General features: G+C 40.8%; 1 protein-coding gene across 1 annotated transcript in view; it reads right to left on the bottom strand.

The window, feature by feature from the left end:
- Positions 1 to 13,062, bottom strand: part of GXYLT2 (glucoside xylosyltransferase 2) — a 67,083-nt gene that overhangs the window by 43,861 nt on the left and 10,160 nt on the right. The window lies entirely within an intron of this gene.

Raw genomic sequence — 13,062 nt, 5'->3', positions numbered from 1 at the left:
GAGGAGGGGACTGTCAGCTATGAATGTCAGTGGAGCAAACTCTGGTGGGCCACCCTAAGGGGACATTCCCTGACGTCAGTATCCTTCAATCCTCACAGCTATTTCTTCCAAATCCCTGTCTGGAAGTCATCATTTTCTTTGCAAGATTCTGGCATCTATGTGAGAAAAAAAAGGCCTGAGGTTTTAACACTCATATGGAAGTTTCTGGTTGAATCTCATGTTTTCAACATGATGGATGCATTCAACTGTGCCTGCATTCTCCTAGTCCAGAGACCTTCTCTTTTCACCTCTGTTAGCAATCTAACTTCCAATATTTTGCCCAAGGAGGGGAGAGAGTCAGATTCCCAGTTAAATGGTGTAAAACAGGCAACCTGGGGGTCCAACTGCTTCGCAAACTGAGACGCAACTAAACCTCCCGATCTTAGGCTCATCTTCACTGTCCTTCCCAGAGGTAGCTGGTGTCACCAATGCACTGGCTTTTGAGGGGTTTTGTCGTGTATCTCATTTGCTTCTAGGCTTTCCCCACTGGTGGTTAAAGATTTAGCTGTCTCAGGCTTGACTAAGTTGGTTAACATCACTCAAAATTTACTTTTAAGTTTAATTGCCACTGCCTCCTCTCCTGTTCTTTTTATCCTAGAATAGACTTATGGTTTTTAAAAAAATTAATTATCAGCTGGGTGTGGTGGCACTAGCCTATAGTTCTAGCTACTCAGGAGGCTGCTATGATTGTGCTACTGCATTCCAGCCTGGGTGACAGAGAAAGACCCCCAAAAGGAAGGGAAGGGGAGGGGAGGGGAGGGGAGGAGGGGAGGGGAGGGGAGGGGAGGGGAGGGGAGGGGAGGGAAGGGAAGGGAAAGGAGAAAGGAGAAAGAAAGAGAGAGAGAAAGAAAGAGCAAGAAAGAGAGAGAAAAAGAGAGAAAGAAAGAGCAAGAAAGAGAGAAAGAGAAAGAAAAAGAGCGAAAGAGGGAGGGAAGGAAAGAGAGAAAGACAGAAAGGAAGGAAAGAAGAAAAGAGAAAAAAGAAAAAATGATCAATTTTAGGGTAGTTGTAGGAAAGAATGAACATAAATGCAAATGATTTGCTTGCCATCTTTAACCGAATACAAGGCTAGTTAGCTAAGCCTCTCTTCCATTCTGAGAGCTCCCAACATCCTCTTAGTCAAGTCCTTTTCTGATTAACCCAGCCTGAGTTAATTATGATTGCCCACAACCAAAGAACTATGTTACCATAGGTAATCAACAAATATTAGTTATAGTTCTTGCACTATGCTTCATAACACACATGCTGACTCTTCAGTTCTAGAACTACTAGGATGGTAATTATGCTGGGGTCAAAAAGACAATTCCCTACCGTGTGACTGATGTCACAATTGCAGTGCTATCTGCTGGGGCATGATACAATTGTTCTGTGTTGGTTAGCGCTTGGCCAACTGGGCCAAAAAAAATGTTGTTGCTATTAACTAAGATAAGGTCCTTTTTGGGAAAAGAGTTAATGAGTTCAGTAATGTCGTGCCATACATCAATCTTAATAAAAATAAAAATAACAGCTAACACTTACTATGTGCAAGGCACTGTTTCTTAGAGTATTAAATGCATTAACTAATTTCAATTTTCACAACACTGCAAGCTAGGTAATATTCTTATCCCCATTTTACATAGAAGTAAATTGAGGCAAAGAAAGGTTATCATTTCCTCTGGTTACAAAGTGGAAAGTGGTAGAAGTAAGACTGGAACACATTTGGGCTGTTTCAGAGCCTGTAGTCTTCACAACTACACTACGCTGCCTCTATGTACCTCTAATTAATTTCTGTCTCCATTAAATGCTTCCTAACGCTGTGGCTATTACATTTTCTGAAGGCCACATCTTCTTCTATGTTATTTCTTACTCCTCACTGTAACAGAGTAAAGGGGCCTCTCTGGAGGCTGAGAAGAGACGGATAAGTCGAGTAGACCTTTATAGTTTGCCCTCCCTTGAACAGCTTCCTCCGTCTTCCAGCAAGAGCAACTGTGGTAAGATTCTTTCCTGTGGTCAAACCAAATCCACGTGGTTTAGATACAGTTGATCCCTGCTGCTCATGGGAGACAACATGACTCAGGTGGAGACAATTTATGTATCCTGTCTTCCTGGACATAATGATTGCTGCAGGGGTGAGTATAATACATGAATCGTGACCTTGGATTAGACAATGGTTTCTTGGCTATGACACCAAAAGCATAACAATAAACGACAAAATAGATGACTTGGAATTCACCCAAATTAAATACTTTTGTGTGTTTAAATGACACCATGAAGAAAGTGACAAGACGATCCATAGAATTCATATTTGTCCATTTCATCTAAGTCATCTAATTTATCGCGCTCCAGTTCTTCACAGTATTGCTTTCTAATTCTTTTAGTTGGTAATGTTAGCAGTTGTGTCCCTTTCTTTCCTTTCTTTTTTTTTTTTTTTTTTGAGACAGAGTCTCGCTTTGTTGCCCAGGCTAGAGTGAGTGCCGTGGCGTCAGCCTAGCTCACAGCAACCTCCAACTCCTGGGCTCAAGCGATCCTTCTGCCTCAGCCTCCCGAGTAGCTGGGACTACAGGCATGCGCCACCATGCCCGGCTAATTTTTTCTATATATGTTAGTTGGCCAATTAATTTTATTTCTATTTATAGTAGAGACAGGGTCTCGCTCTTGCTCAGGCTGGTTTCGAACTCCTGACCTCAAGCAATCCGCCCGCCTCGGCCTCCCAGAGTGCTAGTATTACGGGCGTGAGCCACCGCGCCCGGCCCCTTTCTTTCCTTTCTGATTTTAGTAATTTGAGTTTTCTGTTTTTTTGTGTGTGTTCAGTCTACCTAAACGTTTGTCAATTTTATTGATATTTTCAAAGAACAAACTTCTGGTTTTGTTGTTGTCTTCTAGGTGGAAGGTGTAGGGTTATTCATTTGAGATCTTTCCTTATTTGTACTCTTGTAGTTTACAACTGTAAATTTCCCTCTAAACCTTATTTTAGCTGCATCTCCTAAGTGTTGGTATGTTGTGTCTTCAATTTCATTCTAATTTCCCTTGTAATTTCTTAAGTCATTGGTTATGTATGTATGCATGCATTTAAGACAGAGTCTCCCTCTGTCACCAGGGCTAGAGTGTCATGGCGTCAGCCTAGCTCACAGCAACCTCAAACTCCTGGGCCCAAGTGATCCTCCTGCCTCAGCCTCCCGAGTAGCTGGAACACCCAGCTAATTTTTCTAGTTTTAGTAGAGACAGGGGTCTCACTCTTGCTCAGGCTGGTCTCAAACTCTTGACTCAAGCAATCTTCCCACCTTGGCCTTCCAGAGTGCTGGAGTCATTGATTATTTAGAAGTGTATTAAATTTCCAAATATTTGTGAACTTCCCAAATATCCTTGTTACACACTTCTAATTTCCATTCTCTTGTGGTCAGAGAACATACTTTGTATAAATTCAATCCTTTTAAGCTTATTGTGGGTTCTTTTATGGCCCAACATGTGGTCGATCCTGAAGAATATTCTAAGTACACTCAGAAACATATGTGTTCTGCTGGTGGTGAGTGGAATGTTCTACAGATGTCTGTTGGGCCAACTGGATATAGTGTTATTCTTCTATTTTCTTGTTGATATTCTACCTAGTTGTTCAATCCATTATTGAAAGTAGGGTTAATGAAGTCTCACACTGTTATTGACTGATGGATTGCCTACTTCTCCTTCCAATTCTGTCAGTTTTTGCTTCACGTATTTTGTAGGTCTGTCGTTAAGTGCATATATGATTATCATTGTTATAGATGGACTATCTTGATGACAAAATAGATGACTTGGAATTCGCCAAAATTAAATACTTTTGTGTTTTAAATGACACCATGAAGAAAGTGACAAGACAATCCACAGAATTCATATTTGTCCATTTCATCTAAGTCATCTAATTTATCGAGCTCCAGAAAGTGACTATCTTGTCACTTTCTTCATGGTGTCATTTAAAACACAAAAGTATTTAATTTTGGCGAATTCCAAGTCATCATTTATACCTTCTTGATGGATTGTTACTTCTATCATTAAAAAAAATCTTTGTTTATCTTTTAGTACGGTTTCTTTTTTTTCCCTACAATTCTATTTTGTCTGATATTATCATAACCACTCCAGCTTTCCTGTGGTTGCTATTTGCATAATAACTTTTTACACCCTTTTACTTCTAACCTATTTGTTTCTTTGAACCTAAAGTGAGCCTTCTATAGATTGCACACAGTTGAATTGCATTCTTTATCTGATATCTCTGACAGTCTCTGCCTTTTAATTGGACTGTTTTATCCATTCACAGTCAATGTTATTTATATAGTGGAATTTATGTTTGCCACTTAACTCTTTGTTTCCCATTTGTCCCATGTCTTCTTTGTTCCCTTATGATTTTTTTTTGCATTAAGTGAATATTTTCTACTATAGCATTTGAATATTTAATAATTTTTTTCATTTTTGGGGGGGAGCTATTTCCTTAGTGGAGCACAAATTGCTTCACAGTCTAATCCAGTTAAATTCAAGCCAATTTGCAGTTTTGAGGCCAGTCTGTGAAGCTAGTTCTGACATCATGAGGGCACTTGTTACCTGCCTTTCCCCTGGTTCTCCCCTACCAATTAACTGGCCTGTGGTTTCGCTTGTTGTTCTTATGGAGCTACAAGCCTCCCCTTAATTAAGAAAGCCCTTTACTTCTGCACCACACTTGCCTGGAATTTAGGCTCTGCCTCACATAGCTGGTAGAAATGAGAAACGCTGATGGTCTGCCCCTGCCTAGAAGATACCCCATCCCTCACCTGGCGGCTGGGGAGGAGGGATCCCTGTGCTCTTGAGTGAACTGCCTCAAGTTCACTTTCCATCAACTTGGCTGGAAAGGGGGAGGGAGGAAGTGGGTCCACAGTTCAAATGTCACAGAGTCTCACTATTCTTACCGAGTTTTGTTAGATTTTCTGTCTTTCTTCTTCTTCTTCTTCTTTATCTCGCTCTTGCTCAGGCTGGTCTTGAACTCCTGACCTCAAGCGATCCTCCCACTTCAGCCTCCCAGAGTGCTAGGATTACAGGTGTGAGCCACTGCACCCAGCCAGGTTTTCTTAAATAAATGTTTCTCCATTTGCTTAGGTCCTTACAACAATTTCCAATTAGATAGTTATTTGCAATTTAGATGGTTATTTAAAAAAAATAATTTTCACCAGTTGTGCTTGTTTCACTGGGGAGTAATTCCACAGAGCTCCTTATGCTATCATTTTGGCAGTTGCCACTTTGCCTTGTTCTTTTTCAAGAGGGAGAAAGAGAGAGAGAGAGAGAGAGAGAGACAGAGACAGAGACAGAGACAGAGAGACAGAGACAGACAGACAGACCCCTGGATCTGGCTATGCTTGGAATCAGCCCTATTGTCTGTACTTTGCAGTTAGATAAGCCAATAAATTGGTTTCCTTCTTTGCTTAGCTAGTTGGAATTGAGTGTTTCTCACATGTAACCAAGAGTTGTAACTAATACCTTGAATGTCAAACTTTTAATACCATGCAAGTAAACGATAAGTACTATGGAAACCTCTTCAACAAAACTGATATCTAGGGTCATTTCATGTAATCATTTCAGCAGCTAATCTCATCCCAATAATTTATGGCCTCCCGGGGCTTGATGAAATGAATAGACATCATTTATGGTGATTCTAATTGATGTTCCTCTTAATAAGGATTTTTATTTTTTTTTTTGTTTTGTTTTTTTTACTTTCCATTTTGCAGATGAAGTAATAAGGATTTTTAATATATTCTTATATGTCTGTCAATATTTGTTAATATCCAAAGGGTTGGTTCTAAGGATGTCTCAATGTTAATTGCTAATGCTAGGGTATAATATTAATGATAATACAGAGGTCTGGCCTTAATTATAAAAAGTTCTAAAAAGTATGATGAGCCTCCCTTTTCCATTAGCCCACAGCTAACTCATGAATATATCTCTAGTAAACATACAGATCTCTAAACACCAGAACCAGGTACGGGCCTCTTTAACAAAATATAAGTGGAAAAGGGAAGATTATATGTATTGTCCTTTATGTGATGTCTAAAATCTAGGTAATATAAGATTTTTGTTTATCTGGCATGATCCTCCTTTAAAATATTAAAGAATGGGACAAGTTTTTAAAAAATATAGAGTCAGAGGCTGGGTGCGGTGGCTCACGCCTGTAATCCTAGCACTCTGGGAGGCTGAGGCAGGAGGATTGCTTAAGGTCAGGAGTTCAAAACCAGCCCGAGCAAGAGCGAGACCCCATCTCTACTAAAAATAGAAAGACATTAATTGGACAACTAAAAATATGTAGGAAAAATTAGCTGGGCACGGTGGTGCATGCCTGTAGTCCCAGCTACTTGGGAGGCTGAGGCGGAAGGATTGCTTGAGCCCAGGAGTTTGAGGTTGCTGTGAGCTAGGCTGACATCACAGCACTCTAGCCCGGCAACACAGTGAGATTCTGTCTCAAAAAAAAAAAAAAAAAAAAAATGTGGAGTCAGAAAACTTACAGGATAAATTTGTAGGTCAAGGCTATGTTAACTTAAATAATAAGATACTGAGAACAAGAGTCACACTCAATTGAGGTTTTTAACATTTTTTAACATTTTATGACTAAATAAACAATATTTATAGTTGAGCTATGTCTAGTTCTATAGTGACGTTTCCTTTCTTGTACAATAATTTTCCTGGAGTTAATCAATTGCCTAATTTTTTCATTTTTCTTTGTCTTCTATGTACCTATCAATCCGTTGATCATAAACCCACTAATAACACTCTACTGCCAGTCCCTTTTTTTTTTCTTGAGACATTTCCCTGCAGCCTGTGCCGTCCTGCCACTTTTCAGGCAAACCTGCTCTCAAGGATTTCCGAGTGTTCCTTCCCCATCATTTTGGGAGTCCCATTACTTTTTTCTTGTATCTTGCATCCTATGCCTTTGTTTTGCTTTCCCCACCTCATGTCAATGAAATGCATCCTCTGCTAGCTTCCTGTGCAAAGATGCATGGCAGGTAACATTTTTGAAAAATTCACTGTCTAAAACTGTTTTCATTCTATGTTCATACTTGATTGACAGTTTGGGCAGTTTCTCTATGACTGTTAAAGTCATTGCCTCATTTGCATATAATTACTAGTGCTGAAGTCAAGAAGTCAAAATCTATTAAAATAAAGCTTAGCTTTACCATTAGTGATCTAAAATTTCATGATTTTAAAATATCACCTGGAGAAATAAAAAAAGAAGAAAATAATAAAAAATAATAAAATATCACCTGCACAACTACAAGGATATACCCTGGTGTGGTCCTTTTTCAGCCATGTAGCTGGGTACTCGGTGGGCTCTTTAATTTGAAAACTTGCACCCTGCAGTTCAGCAAAACTGTCTTGTGTCCTTTCTCTGATAGCTTCTTCTCCTTCATTTTTCCCGTTCTCTCTTGCGTCTGTGCCCACTAGACTAACACTGGACCTCCTGGATCGATCTTTATTGTGTTGTTTCCTCTCCTATTGTCCACCTTGTAGTCTTTTTGAATCACTTTCCACGTAGAGTTGATGGTATTCTCTTTCTTGCCATGTCTGAATATCCCCTCTTTATATAACATCGCGATTGTTTCATTATAGACAGCATAGCTTTTCTATGCTCAAGTGTTCTGCCCCTGCATTGTCTCTGCCCCCTCGGGGAAGTTTCTCTCTGGATTATTTTGTTCTCTGTCTTAAATGTTGAAAGATTTTCTCAGCCATCTGGATGATCCATGGACGCCTCCATTGAGGTTTATTCTGAGCTTTTTATATTTCCTTTACAGCCCTAAGCAATTTTATTCTGCCTTTCTTGATAACTTTCTTCCCTAATTCCTTCCTTGAAGGTGTATATGTATCGCGAGTGTTGGGAGCAAGAAAGACATCAGACATTATAATCTTGAAGCTTATTAAAACTTGGTATAAACAAAAACAAAACAAACAGGCTGGGTGCGGTGGCTTACGTCTGTAATCCTAGCACTCTGGGAGGCTGAGGCGGGTGGATTGCTTGAGATCAGGAGTTTGAAACCAGCTTGAGCAAGAGTGAGACCCTGTCTCTACTATAAATACGAAGAAATTAATTGGCCAACTAAAAATATATACAAAAAAAAAAAAATTAGCCGGGCATGGTGGCGCATGCCTGTAGTCCCAGCTACTCGGGAGGCTGAGGCAGGAGGATTGCTTGAGCCCAGGAGTTTTAGGTTGCTGTGAGCTAGGCTGACGCCACGGCACTCACTCTAGCCTGGGCAACAAAGCGAGACTTTGTCTCAAAAAAAAAGAAAACAAAGACAACTTTTCTCCCTAGGCCCCTAAGTGAGGTTTGGATAGCACCTTACCCTACCTCACATAATTATTTTGGGTACCACTTACCAATAAAGTCTTTGAAGATTCGACACTACAGTGATCTCTGCCATGTTTTAAATATCTCCAGGCTCCTCAGAAGACCACAATTACTGAGAAGTCTTTATAATTAAACAGGCAGAGCATGTAGCAAAAGGCACTGATGTAGTACAAAAATCTCACTACTTCCAATTAATTGAGGGAATGGTGATATGAATTCATAAAACTCATTTATTCTTATAGGAGTAAAGGCCTTCTGTCCCTTTTTTTTTTGAGACAGAATCTCACTGTGTTGCTCGGGCTAGAGTGCCATGGCGTCAGCCTAGCTCACAGCAACCTCAAACTCCTGGGCTCAAGCGATCCTCCTGCCTCAGCCTCCCGAGTAGCTGGGACTACAGGCATGCACCACCATGCCCGGCTAATTTATTTTTCTATATATATTGTTAGTTGGCCAATTAATTTCTTTCTATTTTTAGTGGAGACTGGGTCTTGCTCTTGCTCAGGGTAGTTTCGAACTCCTGACCTTGAGCTATCGGTCCGCCTCAGCCTCCCAGAGTGCTAGGATTACAGGCATGAGCCACCACACCCGGCCAGCCTTCTGTCCTTTACTTAAAAAAAAGGGAAAAGTCTTTCAGAATCAATTTGAATGAACAAATTTGATTTCTTTGTAATTGGCATATTATTTTGAATATTTTTAACTCCTGGATTACCTGAAAGAAATATGCATTTTAGAGAAGTTAATCAAGCCATTTGCTGTTCAGTTTGCATTCATAATAGTCCCACTCGTAAGACCATTATTCACATAAGTCCACTGATTTCTAAGGCTTCAGCTGGAGCCCATTCTACTAAATGAAGTATCACAAGAATAGAAAAACAAGCACCACATGTACTCACCATGAAATTGGTACTAATTGATCAACACTTATGTGCACATATGGAAGTAACATTCAACGGGGATGGGGGGGTGGAGGGGATGGGTAAACTTACACCTAATGGGTGCAGTGTACACGGTCTGGGATGGGTACACATGTAGCTCCAACTCAGGAGTGCAAATGCAATATATGTAACCTAAACCTTTGCACCCCTGTAAAAATTTTGAAAGTAAAAAAATAGTTTTAAAAAATCTTGAATTGGTGAGATCTGAATTCTGCTCATTGTATCTGATAATCTAACAGGCTTGAGTTGCAAAGACTTGGATATTATTTTGACAGTTAAATCCTAGTGGAGAAAGGGTCTCTTCTGTAGGTTTGGGGTAAATGACAGCTTCTCGGAAAATGGGTGAGACTATGGTCTTTAAGTTAACCGACCACTTGCTAGGATGTTTGCATTTTAGGGTCTCCATTTTCTCTGTGCTGCCTGAGCAGCACCCCTGATCTGGGTTTTTAGGGATGCATTTCAAGGAAAATATGACCCAGGCTTTATTTCACAATATGCTGAAGATCAGTACATCTCGCCCATGCCCCCACAAAATGCCGTATTCATAACGTGCTGTTATGACATTCAACTGGGAGAAGGTAAATGTCCTGTCAACCACAATCTCTCTTTATTATTTTTAAAGAAAGGCTAGTTTCCATTATCAGAAGCAGATAAGGAATGCCAGCACCCATTTGTCATTCAAAACAGAACACTTACTTAGCTGGGAATGAATGAAAACTATCAGGTGGTAGGTTTGTTTTTTTTAACAGTGGTAATAAGGTCACAATTCAAGGTCAGAGAAAATGCAAACGTAGTTCCACTGGATTGCTAATATTTTGGATAGAGTGGGCAATTTCCCAGCATTAACTTTGCTTTTTTAGTATTTCTTTTTTTCTGAAAATGGAGATAACAAGCAGAAACCTAACGTTTTTTTCTCACTTTCTCAAATGCTAATTCATTTTTACATCACCAACCTAGAGATTTTAATTTTTTTTCTTAGCAATTCTTTTTGTTTTTTATTTCAGCATATTATGAGGGTACAAATTTTAAGCTTTCAAATAATGCCTTTTCCCCCCTCCCCCCACAAGTCTGAGTCTCCAGCATGACCATCCCCCAGATGGTGCACATCTCACTCATTATGTATGTATATACCCGCCCCCCTCCCCGCTCCCACCTGCCCAATACCCTATTACTGTAGTTCCTATGTGTCCACTTAGGTGCTGCTCGGTTAATACCAGTTTGCTGGTGAGTATATGTGGTGCTTGTTTTTCCATTCTTGGGATACTTCTCTTAGTAGTATGGGTTCCAGCTATATCCAGGAAAACACAAGATGTGCTATATCACCATTGTTTCTTAGAGCTGAATAGTACTCCATGGTATACATATACCACATTTTATTAATCCATTCTTGGATTGATGGGCACTTGGGCTGTTTCCACAGCCTTGCAATTGTGAATTGTGCTGCTATAAACATTCGAGTGCAGGTGTCTTTTTTGTAGAGTGTCATTGGATCTTTTGGGTAGATGCCCAGCAATGGGATTGCTGGATCAAATGGTAGATTCACTTGTATCGCTTTGAGGTATCTCCATATTGCTTTCCACAGAGGTTGAACTAGTTTGCAGTCCCACAACCTAGACATTTTAGTACTAATTTGAGGTAAACTTTTCTTGCCCCAGTTTTTATGCAATTAATCCTATCTCACAACATGTATAAAGGTCTGTGGCATGTGAAAAACAGGTGACAATGAGTGAGTGAGCTTGGACAGCGAATCAGCGCCAACAATACATCCAGGCCTTGTCCTGCTCACGGGTCTCTGTGCAGGAAATGCTAAAGGTGCCACTTGCCATTTAGGGCTTCCAGACCAATAGCTGGGGGGACCTCCTCTGCTGGAATGGCCCCAGGCACTTCAAAATCAGAATATGACTCAAACTCATCTTTCTCCTTTACCAAAAATGCTTTTCTTCCAGTCTTTTCCATCTCTAAATGATACTGCTATCCATTTCTTAGGTTGAGCCATAAGAAATTGCCTTTTGTGTAGGTCATGAATGGTTGAATATTGGCAGGTTCAAATGGATCAACCTTAATAGTTGTTCAGATCGGAAACCTGGGTGAAATCCTTTTCACTTCCCTCCTCTTCAATGATTACAATGAGCCTGGTGGCACAGCGGCTCATGCCCATAAGCTGAGCACTTTGGGAGGCCAAAGCGGGAGGACTGCTTGAGGCCAGGAGTTCAAGACCAGCCTGGACAACATAGCTAGACCGCATCTCTACAAACAACAGAAAACAAAACTAAACAAACAAACAAAAAACCCCACCTGTTTACAATGACCCAATCATAAGAGCTGGTAAATTCTATTTCTCAGGCATGTTCCGAATCTATCTCTAAGGCAACCACCCTAGCCCAAGCCATCATGGACTGGCCTCACCAACTCCACTGTCCACACTGCACTGAACCAGCGTGTCCTCTTTAAAACACAAGTCGCGTCATCTCACTTCCATGCTAGAACTCATCCAATGGCTCCCCACTGTCCTTAAGACAAAGACCAGCTACTCTAACATGGCTTACAGGGCCTGCTCATTTCTTCAATCGCATCTCACTTTCAATTTTCTGGTTACTGTGACCTTCTTTTATTTTCTTAAATATGTCCTTTCCCAGTTCAGGGTCTCTGTAGGTACTGTTCTATCTGGCTGGAACCCTTCTCTCTCTAACCACCCCCAGGCTCTTGGCAGCTAGCACTCTCTACTTCTCATTGATATGCATGTCTCAGCATCAATGGTGCTGCCTCAAAAGAACCCTCCGAAATCTCTCCCAGATCAGGATGGAACCGCTGTGTTACATACATCCCTGAGACTGTTCTCCACCTCGGCACCGATCACACTTTAAATTGCTTGTTCAATGCCCTGCTAGACAAAAGCTCCAAGAGAGAAGCATAGCCAGGGCCTAGCACCTAATGGGCACTCAGCAAATGTTTACTGAAGGCATGAATCCTTCACAAATATCACGGCTGCAACTCACCATTCAAAGTTGCCATCTTGGCCAGGTGTGGTGGCTCATGCCTGTAATCCTAGCACTCTGGGAGGCCGAGGTGGGTGGATCGCTCAAGGTCAGGAGTTCGAGACCAGCCTGAGCAAGAGCGAGACCCCGTCTCTACTAAAAATAGAAAGAAATCAATTGGCTAACTAAAAACATATAGAAAAAAATGAGCCAGGCATGGTGACGCATGCCTGTAGTCCCAGCTACTCGGGAGGCTGAGGCAGTAGGATGGCTTGAGCCCAGGAGTTTGAGGTTACTGTGAGCTAGGCTGACCCCATGGCACTCTAGCCTGGGCAATAGAGTAAGACTCTGTCTCAAAAAAAAAAAAAGTTGCCATCTCTGCAGAATGATATTCTCAGTTTTGATATATCTTAAGTGATCTTTCTATTTAGGATTTTTTTTTAAAAAAAGGAAACAAAAACATGTAATTTAAAACTTCAAAACTGAAAGGCTAAACTAATACTCTGGATCATTTCTGCATTACACCCTAGCATGACTACAACTAGCAGTTATTATTGTTATAACAGAAATAACAATAGCCAAAGCTAACATTTATGAAGGCAAACTATATGCCAAGCTCCGTGAAACTGAGGCTTAGGGAAGTTGGGGGATTTCCTGGGGTTCACACAGCCAGTAAATGGCAGAAACAGAGTCACAAAGACCCATAATTCAAGACAAGATTTGGATGTTCTCAGACCCTCAGTCTTTGGGAAAGGCAACCCCAACGACACAGGGACCCTACACACGGCATGAACTATAGCAT

This window comes from Microcebus murinus, chromosome 28, assembly GCF_040939455.1.
Source record: "Microcebus murinus isolate Inina chromosome 28, M.murinus_Inina_mat1.0, whole genome shotgun sequence".
In the NCBI taxonomy this organism is placed as follows: Eukaryota; Metazoa; Chordata; class Mammalia; order Primates; family Cheirogaleidae; genus Microcebus; species Microcebus murinus.
The sequence above is the reverse complement of the archived record's forward strand: the minus strand, read 5'-3'. Positions and strand labels throughout refer to the sequence as shown.